This window comes from Sturnus vulgaris, chromosome 19 (genome assembly GCF_052056855.1).
Source record: "Sturnus vulgaris isolate bStuVul1 chromosome 19, bStuVul1.hap1, whole genome shotgun sequence".
NCBI classification, from domain to species: Eukaryota; Metazoa; Chordata; class Aves; order Passeriformes; family Sturnidae; genus Sturnus; species Sturnus vulgaris.
Window position 1 is genome coordinate 4807501 of NC_142261.1, and position 22977 is coordinate 4830477.

The following is a 22977-nucleotide window of genomic DNA, read 5'->3' on the forward strand; positions in this document are numbered from 1 at the left end:
AAACCTGACAATCAGGATTTATTGCTTATAATATTAAGTGAAGTTTAATTTAGACCATCTATAAAAGTCCCATTCCAGAGTGTTTCCCAAAGATCCTCGACACTTTAAAATAAAGAGGACAAATACTGAAGTGCTCTCGGAATGTTATGGGACAATTTCCTTTTATGTTGCCATTCAGCGATGTTTTCTCTCTGGCTGGAACCCAACGTTTCAATGAATTTTTCAGACTCTATCAGGCTCTTTCTCTCCCGAGCTTCCAATTGATGCTCAGTCAAACGAGCTCACATTGGCAGGACATCATCCAGCCCTCAGCATTCCCAGGAAGCCCCTGCTCATCCCAGCTCACTCAGCTGAGCACGTATGACGTGCAACACCTGTAAGGGACCCCTCGGGGCTGCTCCTGATCCCCCCTCCCCACCTGGTGGGACAAAGGGGTGACCCCCAGGCCCAGCTCCCTGCAGGCACTGCAGCAGGGTCAGTGCTGAGCCCCAGGTGATGGATTCCATTCTTTTTGTTCTGGATGTTTCCTTGCCAGGTTGAGGGCATGTGGTGGCAGGCTTAGAGAGAAGCAGGATGTGTTCCTGGCTGTTGGTGGCTGGTGAGGCAGTGCCCATCCCAGCTCTGCCTGGCTCTGGGTGCCAGGAGCTCTCTGGGCTGCTCCCAGTCAGCTCCTTGGATCAACAGAAAGCAGAGTATGATCTGCTGGAGGCAGAGCTGGAAATGGCACAGCAGTGACGAAGAGCATTGCTATGGAAACTCCATCAGTTACAGTCCTCGGGCTCAATCCGCTCATGGAACCAGCCGGGCTGGGAGGAGAGGTAGGGAAAAAATAGAGCTGGGAAGAGTGAGACACGAACTCACCTGGAGACAGCGAGGGCACCGGGCTGAGCAGATCCAGCGCTGCAGATGGGAGCTCTCGTTAGGAAGCGCCGCTTCAAAAATCAGCAGAATTTTAATTGGGTATTGACATGCTTTATTCCTAATGACGGAGAACCTGACAGCCTTGACAGGTGTTGTTAATTATGGATTCTCCCAGCACTGGGAGTGGCACTCGCAGTCCTGGCAGGTGCTGGGGGTCCCACAGCCAACCCCCTTGGGGGCCTTGGAGTGGGGTCTGGTGTCCAGGGGATGAATGTGTCCATGGGGCTGAGCTGCTCCTGAGGGTGAACTCGCAGTTCTGGGATCTGCAGGTGGCTCAGCTCCCCAGTGACCCCAGTGTGAGAGCAGGAACTATTCCCCAGTTCAACCCTCTGCCCCATGGTGGCCAGAGCAGACAGTTCCTGGTAGTAAGGAATGTTTCTTTAGTTTGCTATTCAACACCAAATATGAGGGATGAGATCTTTGGGATGGATGCTTGTAGAGCTCTTGGCATTGTGCCTTTTCAACTTGAGCTCCCAACACTGCAGGGAATCCTTTGCAGGATCAGTTTGCTGCTGGAGAGGCAAACCATGGTAAGTGACCCCCCAGAACCTGCTGGGCTCGCTGTCAGAGCAGCTTGGCAAGAAGAACTTCTTGGTGCCACTGCCTTTGGTTTTGCAAAGGCACAAGAGCCCTTTCCTGAGATGGAGCCTGAAGCTGCAGGCGAGCAGGCGGGGCAGGGGACTCGAGATAAGTTTGCTTGTTCATCTCTCAGTGTAGTGAACTGGTGCTTCTAAAACACCCCGGAAATGATGGTAAATGTGTTTTAAAATTTTGTGACAGTGCATGCACAAATCACCAATTAAAGGCTCCCTAAGCGCCCATTAACATGATAAGTCGTAACAGCTCCAAAAGAGACATTATTGTTTATCACGTCAGCGACCCGTGGATTAAGGACTCCCCAAGTACACATTGACAGGGGGAGCGGAACATCTCTGGAGCTGTTCCTGCTCTGCTGCACTCGGCTGTGGAGAATGGCAGCACTTGGGAGCCAGGGCAGCACCCAGCCCTGCTCAGCACCCAGCCCTGCTCTGCCAGGAGGTTCTGGCTGCCACAGCTCCACCATCCCTCCACCCCGCTTTAAAACAGCCTTAAAAATTAAATTCTCATTAATCTCCTCATCCCACACATCCCCATCCCTCCTCGTCAACCTGCAGCAGTTTGAGCAGGAGTATGATGTGTTTTGGAGCCGCTGACAATCACTGCACCCACTGTTTTCTAACAGAGGGGTTTTTTACTCTTTTATTTGCAAATAGCAGCAGTTTGTGCTTCAAATTCTTCGCTTTGAATCAAAAAGCACTTTTTTTTTTTTTTTTCCCAAAGCCAAAATATTGCAGCCAAAAATGGAAGCGTTCTGCAGGGGCTGTGCTGTCAGGGAGATTTGTGGGAGCTGTAGTCCGTCAGCTGTGCTCCCAGCACAGCGTGGATCAGCCCCAGGACACGGCACCACCGAGTCACCCACGCTCCAGTGGGAGCTCCCACCCTTCCCTTCACCCAGGAACAAAGGTGTCCATTTCCAGCTGTTTCTCCTGTTGCTCCCACTCTGATTCCAGCTCCTTGGCCATGGCTGTGAAGGAGGAGGAAGAACAAGACCCTTCACCAGCACAATCTTTCAGGGACCAGGGGACACAGGGTGATAGCACAGGGCTCTCCTTTGGGAGCAGAGGCTCCCAGGAGGGTTCCCATCTCCAAACAGGGACACATGGACATTGCAGAGCCCCCACAAGTGGTGCCTTCCTACGAGGACCCCCCCTGGCTCTGCCTTTGCCCAGTAACTGGGCAGGAGCTGAGCCTGTGCTGTGCTGAGCAGGGCAATCCCTGCTCAGTGTGATCGTGTCTCTTAATTTCCAGCCACCCTCATTCCAAGGCAGGCCAGATAATTATACACAATACACAATTTGTGCAGGGAGTGCCAATTCCCAGGCCTATAAACATCCCATTTCCCGTTCTAGCTGCACTGACAGAGTTGTATGGTTCAATTTCTACTGAAGCCCTCATACGCTGTCTGGTCCCATGAAGAGCTCTTGGCTTTAGTCTGCTCATCCCAATTATTGTCTCAGGACCTCAAGTCAGGCAGGATTCAGGCTGAATTCCCCAAATCTCTCCATTAAACAGATCTCTTCTTGTTAAAACTTATTTATTCAAGATGCAAATGACAGGCTCCCTCCCCAACTGGAATCATTTTCATTCAGAGCCAAATAACACACTGTAGTCTTCCTGGCATGAAGCAGTGAGCTATTAAAAATGGGAAGGAAATACAGTCAGGCGATTCTACTCCTTGCTTCAGGCCTTCTTCATCAATATTTCACTTAGGAAGCCACAGCTCCGTTTTAATAGGAGCTCTGTACCAGCCAGATGGCAGCCAGGAATGCCATGGTACCTGTTGGAGCTGGGACTGGATGCATGGATGGGCAGAGCAGATCCCCTCTCTGTGTCCCTGGCACCAGCCCCAGTCAGCAGACTGGTGAGATTGGTGTCCAACAGCTCCTTGCTCCAAAATGCTGCTGCCCACTTGTGCTTCCCGAGAAAAGGGAATCAGGAGCTCACTGGAGGATGCTCATGGTGAGGTGGGTGCTTCTGTCCCTGCTCCTGGCTCTGCCAATCACCCAGTCATGGCTTGACCTTGGAAAAAGCACCAAAGACCAATCTGAGCCCCCAGGGGTTGCACTCATCCCTAGTTTTGTTTGGACACCCCCCAAGGATTACAGCACAAGGAGTCTGTACCCACCTGTGGCTGCTTTCCCGAATGAGAGGAGAGCTGAGGAGTGGAGCAGGAGGGAGGAGGCAGGACAGGCAGGGGCACTCAGCCCAGGGATGGCATCTCCCTGCTCCTGGCTCCGGTTTGCTGCTCCCACCATTCCCGCAGCCCCAGCGAGGCTCCGGGGAGAGGGAAGGCTCCAGGAGATAGCAGGCTCCGTTACAAAGGGAGAGGAGCCTGTTATTTGATCCAAGAGCTACAGGAGCAGAGATGAATAACGAGTCTACAGCACATCCACTTGTTTTCCTCAACAGTCAGACTTGGCTTCTTTCCCTCCGATCCGATACCAACAAACCTGTATTTGAGACTCCCCCGAGTGTTCCGTAACCATGCCAATGTGTTCGCCACTTCCTCCCGGCGCGCTGCTGGTACCGTGCAATTACACCTGACACCGTGTATTTAGTGGGCTTCAGTCACATCAAACCCTGCGCCGGGCGGTGTCGGAGGCAGGGGCTGCCTCCAGCTTTCCCATCCGTGCCAAAATCTCACATACGAGCACACATGAGCACGCACATGTCACCCGTGCAGGTGTCGGGAGCCCAGCCGGTGAGGCTGTGCGGGGACATCCCCGGGATGCGCCCTTTGCCGCGGAGCTCCTGCCCGCAGCCGGAACAGGTAACCAGGGGCTCCCCCGGCTCCCCGGGACTGCAGGAGAGGCGGGATGGGCCATGGCACATGGCATGGCACAGGCTGGCAGCCAATGTCCCCTCCGGCCGGGTCCCGTCCCGGTGGGAGCAGAGCTGAGCCGGCTGCTGCCTGCGCGGAGCAGATGAGTAATCAAAACTCATTCCTGGCTCTGGTGCCAGGGTGGGAACAGGAATAGGAAGCACATAACGAAGCCGTTCATGTGCTAATGACAGCGGGAGGCTGTGCGGAACCTCCCTGCCTGTCCAAGCTGCAGCCTTGGGATCCTTCCCGAACGTTTCTCGTCCCTCCGTGGGTTTATCTGGCTTGCAGAGATGCTGGACATCCCTCTCCTCTGGCTAAGCCGGGAGAATCCCCAAGGCTGGGCCCCAAAAGCATCAGCATCATCCTCCTCATCCCTGGAGGGACATAAATGCCATATTTATAAGTGTCATATATAAAAATACCATATAATAAAATACCATATTCGGGAGATTGGAGCTGGCGAGGAGCTTCGGGGTCGGGGTGTGTGGTGAAGGGTTTGCTGTACCGGGGTCAGGACGTCAGGGGGAGGATTTCCTGTGCTCGTTCCCACCCACAGGGGCTGCAGAGCGGTGCCCCTGTACCCCGAGAGCCTCCAGGAGCCGAGGTTTTGCTGGCAGCAGCCACTCCTTGCGTGCGGTCACGGTCCCTCTTATCCCCGATGAGTGTCCCCGGCATTCCAGCTGCCGGCCGGGAGCTCCTCGGGATTATTTATAGAAAGTTAACAAGGATCTGCAGGGCAATTGTGGAGTAATGGGAGCTCTTACAGGTTTATTTTATTGAAACATTTTAACATTAAATCAGCAATTTCTCTGTCAGTACTCCGGAGCTCTTTCTGTCTTGTCAGTGAATTTTACTGGGGCTGAGTGCTGGGTCCTGCACCTCACAGAGAAAAAAAAAAAAAAAAAGACAATTAATTAGCAACTAATGCCATTATCAGCACCCTCAGGGTCTGTCCCATAGGCACCACCTCAAACCACAGCTCCTGGGGTGCTGCAACCCTCAGAGCCCCGAGCACCAGGCTGGGACCTTGGGGACGAGGAGGTGGCCGCAGAGGGGACCCTGATCCAGGGCCTGTGCCCACCCTGACACGGAATCACCAAGTTCTGCAGCTCCATGGGGCTTGTCCTGCCTTCCCTCGGTGTGCAGGCTGCTCTCACTTATGGCAGAGATATTGGATTGTGTCCCTGAAGGAATATGGAGTGTTAGAGACAATAAATACATTTTAAAGCTGGGGATACAGAGTGTCAGCTGAGCCATTTCCCTTCAGTGAAAGGAGCTGGGAACGGGAGCGGTGGAGCCACCACGATCCTATTTCAGACTTCACACGGCATCTGCAATAACATCAGTACCATCCAAAAAGCAACAATACACAGTTTATGAGCACCTGAAGTGCCTGTTGTACCTGTATTTACTCCATTAGGTTGTGTCACATCGCATTTGAGCTGGTGGCTTCGAGGCTCAGGTTGCTCTCACACTGTAGGAGGCAGGAGGAATCCTCCCAGGTGAGGGAAGGATCCTGCATAGATTCCTCACCATGGCAATTGCAAAGGAAATTGGGACACTGGCAGCATGGGTGGGCAGCACCTGCAGATGGGAACACGCACAGAATGCAGCATCCATGGTGGGCAGCATCCCTGGAAAAGGTCCCAAATCCCTCTCTGAGTTTGACAGGAGCAGACAAAATACGGTAGAATGAGGTGGAACGGGGGTAAAAAAATGAGTATTCTGAAAAAAAAATCATATATATAGGTAGACAGAGAGACAGATGGATAATTAAATGAAGAGAGATGGGTAGATAGATGGATAAATATCTGGTAGATAAATAGGTGTGTGTGTGTGAACACACATTATAGAGGCACACGAGAAGATTTCCACAGTCTGTTTTCCCTTCCACCTTCTTGTGCCCCTTCAGAATTCCCATTTCCCTTACAATTCCTGATTTGCACTGAATTTGGAATGGTGGCCACAGCTCCCAGGGCTGGTGGCCAGGCAGCAAGGGGTGGCACTGCCACACCAATGTCCATTGTGGATCAGTGTCCCTGCCTGGCAAAGGTAAGAGGGGATACATTCATCAGAACCGCCAGGGTTAGGGGTGACAGTGACAATTGCTACAGACAATAATTTCTAAATTTTAACCACAGATAGAAGGGGGGAAAAAGCACTTTCTGATTAGCACTGCTCCACAGAAACTTTGGGGCAATTCTGTCTTTCTTCTGCTTTGGTGACTTAAAGAGAACATGAACCATCCAATTATCCAATCATTTCTACACCACACGAGTAGCAGCTAAGAAAGGGGAAAGGTCAGCACAATCCAGAGAGCGAGTCTAAAATGCCTTCATTTTCTCTAATATCTGTCTGTTTAATTACTGGAACGATTGTTTGAACATTTTAATATATTAATTTAGCAGGAGGATAATTGTATGATTACAAATTCACTTCTAATTGTGTGATTACAAATTCACATGGGCCGTGATCAACTGAAAAGTTGGAGCTTATGCTGAAGTGGAATTTGTAGGGGGAAAGAAAAATGAAGAAGGTTGTGTTTGGTGTCCTACTCCTTCCTTGGGGTGGAAAAATGCTTTGGGAATTGCGTGCTGTGTGTCATGCCAAGAGGGTGCTGGTCCCACTGGCTGTGGGGTTTGGGGTCCTGGAAGGGGTGTGAAACACCAGGATTAACATGGGGGAGAAGCATCCATTAAAGCAAAAGGATTCAGGAATTCCTGACTGAGCTCCTCTGAGGGTGTTTGATCCCCATGCTCCTGGGAAGGGGTTGGCTTCTAGTTTTTAATTTTTCCCGAAAAGGAGCCAGTGGAACATCAACCCACAGCACCTGGGTCTGGGCTTTTAACACGGCATTTCAGATTTTGCTTGAAAAGGTCCATATCGATAATTGATTAATTTACAGTCACTGGAGCCAGGGCTTCCTGAGCTGCTGCAGCCCTCCAGCCCCCAGAAAGCCCCAAATCCCCCAAGGGTAGAGGGGCAGGCTGGGCCAGAGGGGTTCTCAGGGGGTCCCAGGGAAGTCCCTGGCCCAGGCAGTCCCCCAGAGGCTGGGGCAGGGTGTGTCTCTGTGCACAGCTCAGGTGACATTTCTGCCGCCACGAGCGAGGGAGAAAATTGGTCTTTGACAGCTCTTCATAGAAATGTCACCGAGTGTAAACACGGGGTGACCTTTGCTGCTCCCCCGGCTCCTCGGGGAGCCGCCGGCAAATTCAATAACGCAGCCACTGGGTCCTAAACGATGTCACCTCCCCTTTTAAGTAAATTACTATCAAATCCACCTGGCCTGGTGCCTTTGGCGGCTGTCACACGAGGCACCTCTGCCCTCCAGGCTGTTTGCAGGGGCTCCACAGCCCCTCCTGTCCCCAGGGTGTCCCCACAGTGCCACCACTGCCCCCTGCCCACACCCCGCGTGGGTAATGGGGGTCAGGGCTCAGGCAGGGCAGGGGTTCCTCTGCTACAGGACACAGGGAGCCTGGGGAAGTGAGATCCCTGCCCCCACATCCCCTGGGACATGCTCATCCCTGCCGGCTGCTGGCAGCGTTCCTCCTGCTGATGCGATTTTCAATTACCAGAGAAGTTCCCAGATTTCTGCCTTTGTCCAGTATCTTCCAAAGTATCTCATTCCACACAACAATTCTATAATCCAACCGTGACAGGACAATCAGTCACACTCTAAATTAAGCATCTCAAATAAGGATTTATTAGAATTAATCAGACAATTAATGTATGGCCATTAAATAGAGTTTATTAAAATACATCTAAGTGTATTAACTATTTAATAGGAGAGATATTGGTTACAGAGTTGGTAAAAAGCTTTTTGGTTGTCTCCTCTCTCCCAAATTCTTATGGGCAGTACAATGGGGCAGGATCTGGAGAAGGAGAAGGAAAAAGGAAGAAGGAAGAGGAGGCCAGGGCTGGTACCAGCACTCGAGTCCTCCCTGAGCCCCCTGGTGCTGCCCAGACCAGAGCAGTTTATCCCAGCCCCAGCTCCACGTCTGCTGCTGTCACTGCCTTTCTGTTCCCCCTCTCCTCTGAAGTGCCTCCATCACCTCGAGTGCCATCTCCAGCCACTCCAGATCATCCCATTTATCCTTTGCACTTGTGCAGAGCTTTACACTTGCAAAGCAGCCCTTAACTAATTAATCAGATGTTAATGATTCCTCCAAGGTGCAGCAGAGCAGACAGCTATCAATCCTCGCCTCTCCCTCTGCATCTCCCCCGCCTCCACAATTAGATTCCAGCCGATTTTCCTCCTACTTTGCTCTGTTTTCCCTGTGGCCTCTGTTCTGGGGAAGGACGGTGCAGCAGCATCCATCAGCCCCGTGCTCATTACTGAACACTGAGCCGGGCTTGGCTGCCTTTCCTGCTGGTAATTCCAGCCTGGGAGTGTGGGAAGGCCAGGCAGGGAGAATGCACAGCCAGGCTGCAGACATTTGGGTTACTCCGGAGAAGCTGAAGCTGTTCTTAGAGAAATGACTTGTCCTAGAGCTATCCCACACCTCCCACCCTCTCCTTGGTGGCCCAGGAGGGAGGTGAGATCTCCCAGGTGTTCCCAGGTGCACTCCCAGTGCTGTCAGGTCCTGGGGAAGGGAGGAGGGTGATGGGGATCCTGTGTGGGAAGGGAGAAGGAGACGGGCTGGGGGCTGCTCCCTCTGTCCTGGTAGTGCCTGTGTCCCCTATACAAACAGACCTGACCTTCAGGAGAGCAGAACACCCTGTTTCCCCAAGCAGGATCTGATTCCTGCTGTCCTAAACCGAGCAGGATCCCATGGGATGAGGAGGGGGAGAGCTGCAGAAGCACCCAGCAACTGAGCTGGCAGCTTTTGGGGACCTCCACCTCCTCCAGAAACCCAGCAGGGGATCAGGGAAAGCTCCTGGCTCCTGGTGCAGCGTGTGATGGATCCGACCCACGGGGCTCTGCACTCCCCATTCCCAAAGAAGCAGTGGGGAGGGGAGCAAGGGGAAAAGGGCAAAGCAAAAATACAGATTTTTATGATATGCAAAAATATTCCAAGACAATGCAAATGAAGCAATTTAGCCTTGCAGGCATTCCTCTGCGCACCATTATTAAAAGTTCCCAGTCTGGAATTGCCATTTCTAATCACAAGTGGGATCCGAGGCAGGCGGGGCCAGAGCTGGGGATTCAGGTGGGGCTGGGCAGATGTGAGGAATGCAGGCCAGGGTCAGAGCCTGCTGTGCCCATGCTCTGGGGGGCACAAAACCCCCAGGAACATCAACACTCTGCTCAGGGGTCCATGGCAGGGGACGGGGAGGAGGGATGGGGTCCATGGAGAAATGAGTTCGAGTTTACTGAGCTTGCAGTAAACTCAGGGCAAGCACAGCTCTGGTCCTAGGATGGGACAGAGGGCTCCAAGTCACCCCCTCCCACCATGTCCACCCCCCAGTGAGCCTCTCACCCCTGAACTGGGGGGCACTGGTGAGTGGGGGGAGCGTGGTCCGAGCAGAGGAGCGGGGGCACACGAAGGGTTCTGGAGGAGCACATGAAATCCGTGATTATAATTACAATAATGGCAACTCCGTGAGCAGCTGAATTCACCCCAGCAGTGGTGATAGAACTTGGCAGGGCTTATCAGAAGGAGCGGCAGATCCAATTAGGAATTAACGGTGCTGCAGCCACGGAGCAAACACCCCTCACCCAGCCGCTGGCTTCGGCTGGGAAAGCCTCTGCCCTCCCTAAATTCCCAACTGAGGTCCCCTGCCAGCGACAATGTCTGTGCCCTGGTGCTGGGAATGCTGGCACTTGTCCCGTCATGGCCCCTTGTAATCTCTGTATTTTGAGATACCTTGCTTGTGTGTATTACAGTAATTTATTTAAGAACCTGGCTATTTCTGTCAGTTTTGTTTCCAGGGAGGCTATTCCTGCTCTTTGTCTGAATTTTCTCTCTCGAAAAGTCCACTCTTTTCACTTGGCTTTTCTTCCTTTTTTCCCTCGGAGGAGTTATGAATTTCATTCTTTCACAGCCATTCCCAAACAGCCTGCTGCCTTCACATTCCCAACTCATTCCTCTGCTGATTAGCACCAGATCCAGGAGAGTTTCCTCTCCATTTGTATTTATAGCTACACTTACAAATGGTTCGGTGCAGAGGAATTCGGCAGAGCCCTGTGAAATAACCTGGAATGGGAGGGGTGAAAGGAGAGACAGAGGAAGCAGCTTTTGTTTGGCCAAAGAAAAGTCCGAGGGGAGAGGAGAGGACGGACTTGGAAATGCAAAAGGCAGCTGAAGAAGAAAGTCACGCACTGCTGCTCCTGTGGGGAAGAAAGGGAATTTGGGCTTTGTGTGAAGGATAAAGAGGCTTTTCAGGCCAGGAAGGACAAGCAGCTGTCGGGAAAGGCTCAATCCCCGCTTGCCGCTGAGCTCCAGCCGTGGCTCCGAGCCCCTGGGCTCCCAATGACGGGGACTGGCCACGGCCACTGAGTGCCCTGGGCATGCCAGGAGTCCTGCTGAGGACAGGAGCTCTGAAATCCCGGGATCCTGCCCCTCTTCGTCCCCCTGCTCATCCCTGGCAGCTCCTGCCCAACCACACCAAGGAGTCGTTCCCCATTCCATAAGGGACTAACGATGTCAGACTAATTAATAAGCAATGGAAGTGTAAACAATGGTGTCAAAGGGAATTTAATTATTGGCGATATAATATGATTTTGATTAATACAATTAGATTCTTTAATTGCATTAGTAAAATAAAAAACTAGCTCCGGGTCACTAATTTGATTGAAATTTCCAGCTAAATAAGCTCCAGTCCTTCTCTCCTCTCTGAGAGGATGGGCCATGGGAAGGATCTGTGGCACAAGGACCTGCTGGCCCGACACAGGGCAGTGCCAACACAGGGGACATCCACCCAGCTGCTCCTTGGCAGCCTGGGACCATGCCTGGGGTACAAGACCCTTCTCACCCCGTTTTCACCTGATCCCTGGCAGCCCAGCATGGCCCCATGTCCTGCTGCTGCTCTGGGACAGCAGTGTCCCCTCTGGGCAGCTGGAGATGCTGCTGGTGTCCTTGTGAGCATTGAGAAGAAGAGAGGCTGCCCGGATTTTTGGATTTTGCATGGGAGAGTCAGAGGATGTTTGAATTTCTGGCAGTGCCAGTTGTTCCTGGGCAGCAGAGCAGGGCCTGGGCTCCAGCCGTGTGCACAGCGTGCAGAGACAGCTCAGCTGGCTGGGCAGCACTTCCAATTACGGGTGATCAAAATCTAATTATTGACTTTAATAGGAGCTGAATCTGGCCTGAAGAATCCAGGAACAATTATTCTGGGTTCCCGTTACATTAAACAGGAGCGACAGGACAGCTCCCTTTCCTTGTCATGCAGAGATCAGAGGTGGAGAAAAGCTGAATAAAAACTTGCCCTGATGCATTTGGTTTTCTTCTTAGTCCAGGAATGGGAGGTGCAGCAGATCTCAGGCCAGGGGCACCCCAGGGGTGGAATCCAGAATGGTTTGGGTTAGAAGGGAATTCAAAGCTCATCCCGTTCCACCCCCTTCCACCATCCCAGGTTGTTCCAAGCCCTGTCCAACCTGGCCTTGGACAGGGATGGGGCAGCCACAGCTTCTCTGGGCACCCTGTGCCACCACCCTCACACAGAGGTTCCCCCCCACTGGCCTGTTCTGATATAATGTTGTACTTGAGGCAATTAAAAAAAATTAATCCCAATAAAATAAAAGTTTGACTTTGCAGGAAGTTCTCTTGGAACTGATGATTTTCCAGAATAAGGAGGAACTCTTAGGCACAGTTTCCCACATCCCCACAGGAGTTTTTCTGCTGTTGTTTACATCAATATTGAAGCCACCATGTAAATTATAAACACACCCCTGCCCATGCAGGAGCAAAAGCCACTGTGCAGCTCAGGGATTCCTTTGTAGGGTTTTAAGCCCTGGGATGTTTTCCTCGGTGCTGTCCTGGCACTGTGGGAAGGTTTCAGCCTTGTTTACCCCCTCCCTGTGGTGCAGGGCTCTGGAGACCCACAGGAACCATCTCCATCCTGTGGGATGCTGGGGACACCAGGCTTGGCCTCCTGCCCTGCTGCCAGCTCAGAGCAGGGGCTGCTGCTGGCTCCTTCCTGAGATTTATCACTTGTGGAAGTGTGTGAGAATGGAGACAATTTTTCCAGCTGTGCATTATCCACCCGCTGGACTGTGACGGCTCTTTGTGAGCTGTGACGCCGCGTCCTATAAAAGCTGTATTTAGGATCCAGTTTAAAATTCATATTTTCTAGCACATAGAACATAACTGCTCCTTGGGAGCCGATTCAGCCATTAGCAGAGGGATGTGCTTGTGGAGTTATTTTTGAAGGAACACATTTATTTAAAGGCTGTTTTGAGGAGGTGCTCCAGCTACCCCCAGGAGATCCTGGGGGGACAAATATCCACATATATGGAAAAAATCCTTCCCTGAGAGGGTGAGGAAGCCCTGGAACAGGCTGGCCAGAGAAGACACATTCCTGGAAGTGTCCGAGGCCAGCCATGACTGGTGCCACCCCATCCCCCTCCCAGGCAGGAGCTCCCAGGTGAGCAGCAGGTCTGAGGTGGGCAGGTAGCCAGCAAAACGAGAATATCTGCTCCAAAACAAAAGCATAAAGCCACTTTTTTTGGGGACAAAATTTTCCTTTGTTTCTAGCAAAAAAAGCAGATTTATGGGTTAATAAACATCTACGATTGGCCTCTGAAAAAACACACTCAGGTAGACAGAAATTAGTCATTCAAATTAACTATAAATTAAGATCAGCCTAATTTACTTCCATTAAAATGGAAAAGCATATTATCTCTCATTCAAAGGAATTTGTATTTGATGCAAATAGGACAAATTCAGAAAGTTTGGAAATGTTCTCTGATTGTTCATTTGCATCGTTAACCGGCAGAGAATGGGCCTGTGATTTCAAAATGGGAGAACAGAAGGAACAATAATTAGTTATGTAAATAATGTGGCATTCTTGTTTATAATTAGTCCAAGAATAAAATAAAATTCACGCATGTCACAGGACTCATTTTCGTATGCAAATGAACAATCAAAATTATAAACGGTAATAATGCAGTTTGGGAGAATGTGGCATTTCTAATTTATTAGCCCAGGCAGAAGCCAGAGCTGATTCCAGTTGACGTTGGGAGATTTCAAAGGTACCACCAGGATGGAAAAAACATCCAAAAAAAGAGAAAAATGAGAGAGCGGGAGGAAACAGTGTGGGATCACCTGTTGGAGTCACTCCTGAGGGGACAGCAGTGCAGAATTCCCTGTGGGCCTGGGAAGGGATGGGAATGCCTGCACGCTCCTGCACTGGGTCCTGCTCCAGGAATACTCCTCTTTAACAAAAAACTGGAGGGATGTGGGAATGCTTTAAAATTCTCTAAGATTACCGTTGTCTGTAAGTCTGATTTTTCCAGGAAAATGTGGTGGAGAAGGGAGCTGCGGCTGGAAAAGTTCCCTCTGGGGTCCAACATTCCACAGGCTGTCCCAGCACAGAGGTGGACATGTCACAGGGAAGGTCACAGATCCATCACTGGGTGACACAGGCCCACGGGAATACCCCTAAAAAAGCCACATTTCCACCCGTTCCTGTCAATCTCATTTCAGCCCCCGCCATGAATTTTGGCTCCAGTGGTTCAACACCAACAGCTTTCAGCAGTGACAGGAGGTTGGAATGTCTTTTCCTTTTCTGTCCCATGTGGCTGGGGCCTGGGACATGAGCATCACTCCCAATTTTTTGACCTAACTCCTATCCAGGGTCCTTAGAGCCCCTGCCAAGGACATGGAGGAGCCTCTGCCCTCCTTGCCCATCCCTGGGAATGGCTCGAGCCAGGGGATCCTCAGGACAAGCCGAGCTCTAGGAATGTAAGGGATTAAATAATGGCATTAATTATTAATTATGGCTTATCTTGCTGCAGAGTGTGGAACAGGAGTCAGAATCTGCATCGGGGAGGACAGGACATCTCGGGAACAGGAATGCTCTGGCTGCTCTCTTAAAATATGCTCCCACCTCAGCTCGACACCGGAGCCGAGGGCTCTCAGCGGAGCCGCGCAGCCCAGCCGAGCGTGTTGGATAATAAAAGCAAGGGAAGAACTTTAATTAAGGCTCCTCAGGCAGATGCTGCTGAGGGGATGTGGGGGGTGCAGCTCAGACTTTTCCTGGCCAGGGTTGCTGGGGAAGGAGCTGTGTGGCAGAAGAGCACCGTGCTGGGGGGAAGAGCACCGTCCTGCACCCCCGGAGGGACAGAGGATGCAGCCACCGAGGGTGCTGGTCACCCTGCAGGGCTGTGGACGTCACTCCCATGGAACTGCCAGTGCTCCAGGAGAATCAGTGCTTTTCCAGACCTAAAATCTGGGTTATGGAGAGAATTCTCAAGGGAAGAACATCCACAAGTCAGGCTGGGATGCCCAGCATCCCTCTCCTCAGGCATCTCCAAGATCCTCTCTGGATGTGCAAGGGGCTGTGTGACCCTAGGATAATGGCTGGGGGGTTTAGAAGCTGCTGGAGCCCATCAGGACTCCCTGGGAACATCCCAGGGCACCATCCCAAGGGCTCCAGCCCTCTTCAAAAGGCACAGACACATCTCCCAGCAGACACTGAGCTCAACACCAGCAGAAGAAGCCCCAAATCCCCGCACTGAGCTTTGTAAAGCGGGAACAAAGCCTGAGCAACTGTTTACTCACGTCACTGAGGCCCTCGGATGCCAAACCACTGAGTGAACCTTTCTGTCAATCCGACACTTTTAGGGTAATTTAACTTAATAACACCTTTGTCTGCACAAGCGTTTGTGTCTGAAGGGTTATTACCATCACAGTTATTTTAGGTGGGTTAATGGGATGGAGTAGATTTGAAATTGTCAGTGCAGCCACGCAGGCGGCTGCTCACAGTGTTTACCTTCCCAACCCTTCCCTTGCTTTACATAACTTCCCACCCTCACCTAAAAGTGCCGTCATAAATTATGAGCAATTTCCCCTCAGGTCCTCATGCATCATTAATTCTTTGTTTAGAAGGAAAAAACAAACTGTCCAGGTCTTAATTGTTGCTGCTTTGAGCAGAGCCCAGCTCTGTGCGGGGCCTCTGGGGTGTGTCAGAATTTTTGGACTTCTTTTAGTTAATATTTAACTCATCGCATCAGGGGACTCACAGGAAAAGGGGGAGGAGGAAAGAAGTCTTCTTTAAAGGAGAAAGAAAAATTATTGTGGGGAACAATCAAGAATTGGCCAAAGCAGCTGCAGATCCCAGGTTCCCTCCTGCTCCTTAATACAGAGATTTTAGGAATTAGGATTTTTTTCCCTGCAGGTGTGCAGGGAGTAGGAATGTGCAGCCCATTGCCCTCTGGGGAGGCTGCAGCCACTGGGGCTCACACTGCAAAGGAGGGAATCCCTGGATTTGCTGGGAGCATCCTTCATCCCTGTGAGCCTCTCCCCTGCTGCCGACAGCGCTGGCTCGGCACCGGAGCCAAGGCTGGGGATGCAGTGGCTGCCACTCCTGCACGGCATCTGCCACCTCTGCATGGCATCTGGCACCCCTGCATGGCATCTGCCACCTCTGCACGGCATCTGCCACCCCTGCATGGCATCTGGCAGCCCTGCTCAGCAGCTGGCACATCTGCACGGTGCTGGCACCTGTGCATGGCATCTGCCCCCCCTGCCCAGCCCCTGGCAGGAGGCTGCTGCAGCTGCAGCGCGAGGGAGGAAGAGGAAAGGAAGAGGGGGCTGTGCCCTTCTCCCCTTGCCCAGACCCCCCAGGTGGGCTCTGCCTCCCTCCGAGCCCGGCCCAAGCTCACACTTCCTGCCTTTCCCCCTCCTCGTGTCATTTTTGGGTGAGAATTACGTCAGTGGCAGCAGGGCGGGCACCGAGGGCCGTCCCATGCCAGGGCTGGCACCTCCCTTGTCACCTCACCGGGTCCCCTCGGTGCCTCCCAGCCGCCCCTCGGGCCAGGTGACCTTGAGGTGGCTTTGCTCCTTGGCTCAGCTGCAGTCAGAAGATTAAATTCTGCTCCTGTCCTGGGAATCTGATGATAAAAAGTCCTTTCTAGACAGAATCCGGATAATGAACAGCTCCCCGGCTTCGCGCTGGAAGAGGGAGTGTGGAGTTATTACTGCATTAAAGAATCTCCAAAGTCAACTAAATTCACCCCAGACACGGAGGAGCAGAATTCCTCTTCATTCCAGCGGGTTGGAGCATGCAGCACCGTCAATAATGTTGTGCTAATTGCAGCTGGGCAGGAGCACGGGGGGGCTTTGCCGGGAGGTGCAGGAACCAGCCCCGGTGCTCCCCCTCCTCCCCCCGTGTCCATCACTCCTCTGCTGAGGCTGGAGAGGGATTTGTTCTGGAGGAAAACGCTTCCAGTGCCCATCAAAAATCCACGCTCCAAAGCACCTCGCTCGGATGTGGCAGCTCCGGAAGAAAATCCGGGATGTGCTCCCTTACCTCGTGTCCCCAGGATGTCACTGACCAGGGACAGGCCACTCAGCTATAAACCCAGTGCTTTAAACACCTCAGGACAAAGAAAGGCCAGGCCAGGAGAGAGAAGAGCTGCCATAAAAAAAGCTGTGGCACGTCTCTGGCATTAGTCATACACCAACAGGGATGTGGGACATATATCTGGGCAGGATTCGGGATATCTGCTAATTAAAGAAGCCTCTGACTGCTGGAGAGTGTTAATTCACAGACAGCGTGGTCCCCCCTGGGCAGAGCTCAGGGCAAGAAAGGATTTATTTACACCTCACAGAAGTTGTTCTTTTTGCAAAGGTTGTGCTTAATCGGAATTTTTCAGAAGAATTTGTTGAACAAAGAAGGAATTGAGTCCCTGATGGAAAGTCTCTGGCTTTCCTCACCCTGTTTGCCTTTAGTTAAGGCTGGAGCATCTCTCCACAGGCACAGCCCAGTAACTTCCATTTCTTTCCCAGGTGTCACCAAAACATTGCCGTGGGCCCTCCTGAGCTCCAAGTCAGACTGCTTGGACCAGGTCAGTAAATTCCCATAGAATCCTAAATGTTCTGGGCTGGGAGGGACCTTGAAGGCCATCTCGTTCCTCTGGCCCATCCCAGGGTGGTGTGAGCAGGATCTCCCAGCTCAGCCTGCTTTTCCCTGACAGATTTTTTTCAGGGATACGGGAGCACTGCAGGAAGATGCTGGCTGCTCCCATCGCCTTCCTGTGCCTTGCCGTGCAGCAGCAAAGGCTCTTTAGGGCTGGCAGACACAGAGAAGCTTCCTCACCTTCAAAGACATCACCGCGAAATTGCCAGAAAACAACGCACGGGCCGAGCGGCGGAGGCTCAGCCGTCAGCGGGACGGCTCTGACAGCACGGAATAAAAGCAGAAATAGCAATTTCTCACTGAAGAGCCGGGCTGACACCTCCCTGACCTGTGAGCAGCAGGGACTCTGGGCACACACCGGCACAGCCCGGTTGTTTGCCGCTGCCGGGGCTGACACCGCTGATTAGAGCAGACAGGCGGGCAGGAGGATGAGCCCGAGCGGCGGCCGGCGCTGGGGCTGCCTCCTCCTGACCCCGAACCTGAGAGCTCCTGCCCTGCATCTGCAGCTAAATAAACCAAGTAAATCATCCTGGCAGATAGATAATTAAATAATTATCAGCCACTTAATAACAAGGAGTGGGTGTTCAGAATTAGCATATTAGACAGTGTCTTTAAGGGCTAATTGTTGCATTACATCAGAGTTACTCATTCATTATTCTTGTCATTTCGGGTGATAATTTGCACTTTAGGAGACAGAGACAATTTTAGCAGGCAATTAGAGACATGTCAGGCTTGGCCTAGTGAGTTACTGTCACAATTATTGCATTTTTTCCGGTGTCCTCATTTGCAGGAGTGTATTTAAGGGCAGTCTGGTAATTTCATGGTGAGGCAAAACAGGCACCGGCACCCGGGGAAGCGGCAGGGACGGAACAAACCCCGATTTCACAGCGCTGGGGCCGGCACGGGGAGGGGGTTGGGGGTTTGCAAAAGGGCAAAACCTAAGGAAAGGGGTGTTTGTATATTGCTGATAGAAATCTTTTGCAACGCCCTGATTTGGGGTCCCCAGCATCCTTTGGAACCCAGTCCCACATGTCCCTCACTGTCCCTCCCTTTGTGTTCAGGAGCTGCTGCCCTTTTACACCCCATGCCAGCGATGCATAGAGATCTCTGCCCAGGACACGGCACTAATTGGTGGATATATGGAATTTTTTTTCCCAGGTTTTGGCAGCTTTAGTTAGCTGGAGTGGCAGGGATGGGCACCTGCAGTAAACTCCAAGGAGAAAGGTGTATCCCAGTGACCACAGTGCACTGCCCATCAGAGAGATGCTATCACATCTCAGCTTTCTCAAAGAGGATAAACACAAGGATGTGCCCCGTGCTGCTGAGCCTGACTGAGCCTCAGAGCACTGACAAGGCTTAAATATTCCTTAAACTACAGCTGAAGGGAAAAACAGGATCTGCAGCAGCTGCACCTTGGGATACATGCATTATAAGGGTATATACAGTCAAATAGAGTTAATTAAGCTAAAACCACAGTAAATCTGCCAGACCCATATTAACACTATAGTCAAAATAGTGGAAAATATAGTATTTTCCCTAATAAATCCCGTTCTGTAACAGATTTATGTTGGCATCTGCATAGTTACCAGAGTTTTACAATAATCATTGATCAATCAAAGTTTTATGACAAAACTATAATTTTCCTGTGTTTCTTTCTTACTTAGTTTCCTAGTTTGCTTAATTCCCAGAATGCAATCCAGTAAATCTTTGGGGCTGAGATATTAAGTAGATAATAAGAATGCCATATAAGATTTGCTTATATTTTAAACTGTCCTCGCAAATGATTTATAATTAGGGCCAAATCTAAGACAAAACATTATTAAAGTCAAAACCCTCCATAAATTACTGGAGTTTGCTTATGCCTGTAATAATTTATTAGAGGTTTACTATAGTATTTCCTCTGGTGATATCCAAAGCTTTATGTGTCATAAATGGGAAATATGGGTTGGTAAAACATACAGAAAGCAGGACTGATCCCCAGTGACCCCCAGTGACAGACTCAGACACTGTCAAAAGCGTTTTGCAGCGGAAAAGAAACGGCACCAATCACCCCAGTGTGCCAGACCAAAGGCATCTTTGTTGTGGGAAATTCACTCGTGGTTTATAGGGTTTTATAACTTACCCTGTTTACAGGTGGAACAGAACCTGTAGCTGGGTTGGTGTTTTTGGCATCCCAATGAGGGCTCTGCTGTGGGGAACCCAGCTGTGCCGGGGGGGAGCAGGGCTGGCAGTGCCCAGGGAGGGCAAGAGGGGCTTTGCCACGTGGGGTAGCTGTGAGAGGTTTGCTGAGCAAGGGTTTTCTCTGTGTCACCTGCTGTCACCTTTCCACAAAGCACAGAGCCCCTCCTCGCCACCAGAGCCATGGCTGGGCACTGCCAGGTCGCTGCCTCCTCCAGCTATGCCCATCCCACTCTGCTCTTTCCATTAGTCCCATCTCGCCCATGGAGCTGTGAATTCTGCTCAGAGGTGCTGGATTTTCCTGAGTTGTCTCTGAGTACCTTGCAGTGTGTTGTGCTGGCACAAGAATTTCCCAGTCAGTCCCATGCAGGCACCCCTGATTTTTTTGTCAGTGACTCTGCTGCAAGTGCAATTCTCTGTTTGCAGCCATAATTCTGTGAAGGCGCCCATAAAGTGCTTCCCAAAATCCCAGCTGTGCTCCTGCCTGTGCCAAGCTGGGCTGTGAATGCTGGAGCCCAGCCCAGCCTGTGCTCATCCCAGTTCAAGCCTAACTCATCCCACTGATACACACTGGGGCACACTGGAGGGCAAGGGCAGGGGGGAAGCACAGCCCCACTCCCCTGGGAAGCAGCAGAGCTGGGTGGACTGACCTGGAGTGGAGCTGGGTCTCCAGCTCAGGGTTTGGGAACTTTATTTTCCTCTGTGCCCTGAGAGGATGACTGGAGCCCTGGGATGGGCAGGGTGGCAGCAGCGTGGGCAGCACCAGAGGAGTTGAGGATGGAAATGAGATGTGGAGGGAGCTCAGGGCTGCTGGAGAGAGCAGAGCCAGGAGAGGAGTCCCTGCTCGTGTCATTAAAAACTCCTTCCTCGCCTTTCACAGCAAACAGTGAAGAGCAGAAACGAGACCTGAGGTCAGCCTGATCGTCTGTTAAAATAGAGAGAAATAAAACAAAATAAATTCAAGTAAAATTTAAAATTAAAGTAAAACAAAATAAAATAAAATAAAATAACAGCTAAGCAGACAAAGACAAGTGGCTGCAGAAGCTGCACCACTGCATGGTCTGAGCATCCCAGCAGCTGCACGGCCTCTGCCTCTGCACCTGTGATACCATCAGAGGCTCTGATTGCATTGAAGGTTTGTTATCAGCCTCTCCCCATCCATCTCCCATGGATAATCCCTTTGCTCCCACATCAGGCAGTGCTGATCCCTGTCCTGCCCTGGTGCACTGAGCCTGCATGCCCTGAGAGCCACTGAGAGTGTTTCAATCAGATCCCTCTCAGACCACAGCAGAGGCAGTGACTCTGCAGGAATGTTCCTTCCCATCGAGGACATCACCAACACTTCCAAGGTTTGGCCTGAAAGGAATTTATATTCCTGAAAATGCTCATTTGTACCTAGACCAACAGGTTCGGGGGTGGATGCATGTATTACAGAATATTTGATAGCACCACCTGCCCTGCCACACCTGGCTGGCACCTGCTGCCAAAGTGGGGGTGCTCACACAATAATCCGAATTAAATAGCCGTGAAAATAGGGACAGGGCTTAATTAATCCACATTAAACTCCTCCGTGGACATTAAATCAGGATTTAAATCCTGGTGCTGGGGTTTAGCTCACTTTAATGCTAAATAAAGTTTTCGCTGCGGGAGGACATTTAATGAGGTTTAGCTAATTCACACCCTAAATTAATTCTAATTAAACTTCCTGAGTAGCCCTAGAAGAGCAGGACCCAATGAAGCAGATCCTCTTATCTATCTATATCTGTTATTTTACTTCCAGCGCCCAAATACACCATAACCGAGGTCTGCTCCCTGTGCCCTGCATGGTTAAAAACTCGCATTTCCCTGCTCCGTGGTGTGCCATATCCACATCCCACTGTGGCCATGGTCATTCCCATCCCACAGGACCCTGGAGCACCTCACGCTGTGCCGCTCCCGTGTGGCAGCCCCGTGTCCTTGTCCCCTCTCCCGGCTCTGCATGGCCAGGCTCCTTATCCATTCGTAGGGAGGAGCGGGGACAGGAGCCTCCCCTGCCACAGAGACGGATGCAGATTACGCCATTAATTTTTTATGTGAATTCAAAAAATTCCGTGTTGACTCCATGACGCAAATGGGTATGAAAATCCTGGCGAGCGCGCTCATTGTTACAGAAATCAAATGGCTCAACAGCCACTAATGAGGCAGACAAGAAGCTTCACTCACCCTCTGAGGATTTGAAGGCAAGAAGAGAAGAAGGAGCGCGTTACATTATTCATGCGCCTTGTTTGAGTCTCACATCCTAAGAAGTCGCAGCAAAGGGGGATTTGGGATGTGCCGGTGACCTGCTCTGCACGGAGAGGGGGCACGAAAAGTCCTGCTCCCTAACCGAGAAATCCTTGCAAACGCGGCTCCCACCCTGCCAGGGCCCCCTGCCCCGGGACGTGCTCGGGAATGCCCCGGGGATGCCCCGGGATGGGGAGGATTCTCTGGCAGCACCCTCAGGCACCGCTGCCTGCGATTGCCGCCCACCCACAGGACCTGACCTCGCTGTAAACTGCTTAAAACACACCGCATTCTGCTGAAACAGGTGCCAAATTCTTATAGACGGAAAGGAAGAAAGGGAAAACCTGGGAGAACAATTGATCTGAGGAGGAGATGTGCAAGCAGGTGCTCCACAAGGCAGGGACGAGGTGCACAGTGCAGCTGTTGACCAAGTATTAAGGGCTAATAAACAGATTCCCGGGGTTCTTCTGCATTTTGTAATTATGATTTGCCAATAACCCCCCCCGGCCAACATTATCTCAGCCAGCTTTACGAGTGCTCAGCGCTGTAAATCTGCAGCGGGTCATGGGAGTGAGAGCAGAGGAAGTGTTCGTAAATCTGGAGGAATTGCTCCAGTTTTTGTTTGTTTAATAAAATCCCGGCCCATGAGGAGCTGCAGGTTCCTCTCAGGGCCGTGTGTCCACCCAGCCCTACCTGCCAGGGACATGAGGGACTCTGTGTCTGTCTGTCCATCGGATGGATGCTGGTCTCTGCATCCAAAGCATCTTTTGGGTGTGGATTCAGTATTTAAAACTGTGCTCTCTGGCACTGTCATAATCCAGGGCCACCAGCCAGTGGCACCGAGGTGCCCGTGGGTGCCACTCACCCCTGGCAGTGCTGCTGTGCCACAGACAGTGTTGGGAGCATTGGGACCGTGCTTGAGCACAGCCAGCACAGAGTTAAACTCCCTCCTCACAGCTCTCCAGGTCAGCGTATATTTGCTTGGATTTTACATTGGAATTTGAAATCCACAGCTACAAGGAAACATTTATTTTCTTGCCCTTCAATGATCAAACAAGTGGCGCCGAGGTACAAGGAAGCGGAGTTTCCATTAGGGGAACTGTTTTCTTTTTGCTGTAAAATATCAAATATTTTGACATTTCCATCAGACTTTTCTTTGTATCAAAGCTGCA

At 51.4% G+C, this 22977-nt stretch overlaps 1 long non-coding RNA gene across 1 annotated transcript; it reads right to left on the bottom strand.

Moving 5' to 3' along the window:
- Nucleotides 1-3038: 3038 nt before the first annotated feature.
- LOC148221633 (uncharacterized) lies at nucleotides 3039-4183 on the bottom strand. Its single transcript, XR_015807668.1, has 2 exons — nucleotides 3647-4183; nucleotides 3039-3540 (listed from the first exon to the last, which is right to left on the bottom strand). It is a non-coding gene; the product is annotated as an uncharacterized LOC148221633 (long non-coding RNA).
- Nucleotides 4184-22977: the final 18794 nt, after the last annotated feature.